Genomic DNA, 3326 nt, shown 5'->3' with positions numbered 1-3326 from the left:
ACCACCATTCTTCTTTCTGTCTTCAGGAATTTAGCTGTCATAGGTTACCTTGTATAAATGGTATCATACGATATTTGCCCTTTTGTGACTGACCTCCTATCAAAATGTCTTCAAGTTTCATTCATGTTGTAGCATGTGTCAGCATTTCCTCCTTTTTAAAGACCAAATAATATTCCATTATATGTATCTACAACATTTTGTACTCTCATTCTTCCACTGGTGGAAACTGGGGTTGCTTCCATTTATTTATTTATTTATTTATTTATTTATTTATTAATGTGAATAGCCTTGCTGTTGATCAAAGGCATAAAAATTTTGTTCAATCTGTCTTGTTTTAATAAAAGTACATTGATATAATTGCTTTCCTCTGCAAACCTATGTATTATAATTCATACATTTAAAACATTATTCTAAGAAAGGGTTTGTAGGCTTCAACAGAGGTTCAGAATTCCCTGGCATGACAGGAATCCCCAAAGTAGAAAATCAGAGCAATGAAACATAACAAATCCTGAAAACTACAACAATAACACATTTTCTAAGGTAAAAAGTCATTTGGATTTCTGTATTCAAAGGGAATAGTATATACCCAAGAAAATGGTTAATATCAAGGCATAATTTGGTGCCCCTGTGTGCCTCGGAGGCCCTCGAGGTGCCTGCCTGGATGCAGGATGGCCGCCAACTTGTGGATGGGAGACCTGGAACCCTACATGGATGAGAACTTCATTTCTAGAGTCTTTGCCACCATGGGGGAGACCATAATGAGTGTCAAAATTATCCAAAACCATCTTACTGGGATCCCAGCTGGCTATTGCCTTGTAGAATGTGCAGATTTGTCCACAGCTGAGATGTATTTGCATAAAATTAATGGGAAACTCCTTCCAGGAGCAACACCTGAAAAATGTTCTCAACGGAACTATGCCACTTACGGGAAACAGCCAGATAATAGCCCTGAGTACTCCATCTTTGTGGGGGACCTAACCCCAGATGGGGATGATGTCATGCTGTATGAGTTCTTCGTCAAAGTATACCCCTCCTGTCGGGGAGGCAAGGTGGTTTTGGACCAGACAGGCGTGTCTAAGGGTTTTGGTTTTGTGAAATGAACTGGAACAGAAATGACTCTGACAGAGAGCCAGGGAGCGGCAGGACCTGGATCTAAACCCGAGCGACTGAGTGCGGCAATCCCTAAAGCCAGCCGTGTAAACCAGTGGAATACAGCCGAGGTAGAGTTACAGCGTAACCAGTGTCACCAACAGTACCAGAACTCCTACGCAGGCAGCTGCAGCTACAGTCACCCCCAACAGGGCCACACCCAGAGCACCACGCGGACATGTGAAGAAGTGGGAGATGATGCACTGGAAGCCCCCATGCCCAGCTGGATGCCACCGAGGCCACCAAGGCGTTCACGGAGCAGAGTGAGGAGCTGTATGGTGCACTGATGGACTTGGCAGCCCTGGACACGGTGTCTTCAGAGAGCCCTGCCGTGATGCAACCAGGACAAAGGACAAGCCAGGATGGACTGCGACTTAAAAGGAAAAAAATCGTGAAAACTTCTGCTTTCGGAAATGATTTGTACGATTTTAATGACTTTCCCGAGATTACTTCTACCAAAAAAAAAAAGGCATGATTTGTTAGAACAATAAGATTTTAAACAAAATGAACAGAAATCCCTTGGACATCCCTACAAATAGACAAAATCACTTATAAGGAAAAATATGTAAAATTGTCACCAGATTTTGAATAGTAAAGCTATATTCCAGAAGACAATGGAATAACATTTTAATAATACTCAAGATGGAAAGTGTGACTCATAAAAATTGACCTTCACCCAAAATTTAAATACCATACGCGAGTTGCTATAAATATGCGAGAACTCAGGGAGTATTTTTCTAAGAAACATCTATAACAGAACAATCTAATTTTTCTTTTGGTGAGGGAGGTACCAGGGATTGAACTCAGAGGCACTTGACCACTGAGTCACATCTCAAAGCCCAATTCTGTATTTTACTTAGAGACAGAACCTCACTGAGTTGCTTTGCACCTCCCCTTTGCTGAGGCTGGCTTTGAACTCAAGACCTCCTGCCTCAGCCTCCCGACCTGCTGGGATTACAGGTGTGCACCACTGCACTGCCGAAAATATCTTAAGATGATCAAAATGACTGGAGAGATCTTGACATAAGGATGGTTAGGTAATCAAATAACGGGTGAAAGACAATTTTTCTCCAGTGACAAAGCTGAAATAATAGAACTAGAATATCATCATTTTACAATCCATAATTTATTCATGGACCTAATCATTGTCATCAAGAGCTGATATCACAAAAAATGATAAAATGGTGTTAAATACTTCCTGTTGGAAGTGTCCAACCCCAAAAGCAGTCTCAGAAGGAAGAAATTTACAGGAAGCTGATAACATCTCTAACTGCCTGCCTATGGAAAATACAGGAACAGAATGTCAACACCAAACAAAAACAGAAAGCAAACTCCAGACTGTATAGTATCACTCAGGAAAAAATAACTGACTCCTTCAACAAAAGTTATAAAGGGGTGGAAGGAAGGTGGCAGGAAAATGTAACATATAAAAAAAGATTTAGATAGTGGTGTGTGCCTGTAATTCCAGGGGCTTGGGAGGCTGAGACAGAAGGATCTTGAGTTCAAAGCCAGCCACAGCAAAAGGAGGTGCTAAGCAACTCAGTGAGATGCTGTCTCTAAATAAAATGCAAAATAGGGCTGGGGATGTGGCTCAGTGGTGGAATGCTCTGAGTTCAATCCCTGATATCCACCCCCAAAAAAGACTTAGCCATATAACAACCAATTATCACTCATAAGATGATTAGGAAATATGTGCATTGACTAGATGCTTGAAGATATTGAGGAATTTTTAAATAGTTTTTAGGTATGAAATAGTATTATGCTAATTTTACAGTTTCTTATCTTTTACTGATACATACTGAAGTACTCCTGGGTGAAATTCTATGATGATTGGAATTTTGTCAAAATAATTAAGTAGTGGAGATAAGGGAGTAGAGTGAGGATATAGATGAAATATTTACTATGTATTGATCACTTGAAATTGAATGCAAGGAATATGGAAGTTCATCATTTCATTCTATTTTTTAAGTTGAATATTTCCATTAAAACATTTTTAAAAAATAAAATTATTTCACTTAACATAATGATCTCCAGTTCCGTTCATGTTGTTGTGGATGACAGAATTTCATTCTTTTTAAGGCTGAATAGTATTCCATTGTGAATAAGTACTGCATTTTCTTTATCCATTCATCAGCTGATAGCCACTTGGGTTCTTCCACTTCTTAGCTACTGTGAAG

At 39.6% G+C, this 3326-nt stretch overlaps 1 pseudogene; it reads left to right on the top strand.

Moving 5' to 3' along the window:
• Positions 1-668: 668 nt before the first annotated feature.
• On the top strand, positions 669-1624 carry LOC124982867 (tRNA selenocysteine 1-associated protein 1-like; annotated as a pseudogene).
• The last annotated feature ends 1702 nt before the right edge of the window (positions 1625-3326 follow it).

Source organism: Sciurus carolinensis, chromosome 4 (genome assembly GCF_902686445.1).
Source record: "Sciurus carolinensis chromosome 4, mSciCar1.2, whole genome shotgun sequence".
NCBI lineage: Eukaryota > Metazoa > Chordata > Mammalia > Rodentia > Sciuridae > Sciurus > Sciurus carolinensis.
This window is presented reverse-complemented; position numbering and strand designations above follow the sequence as displayed.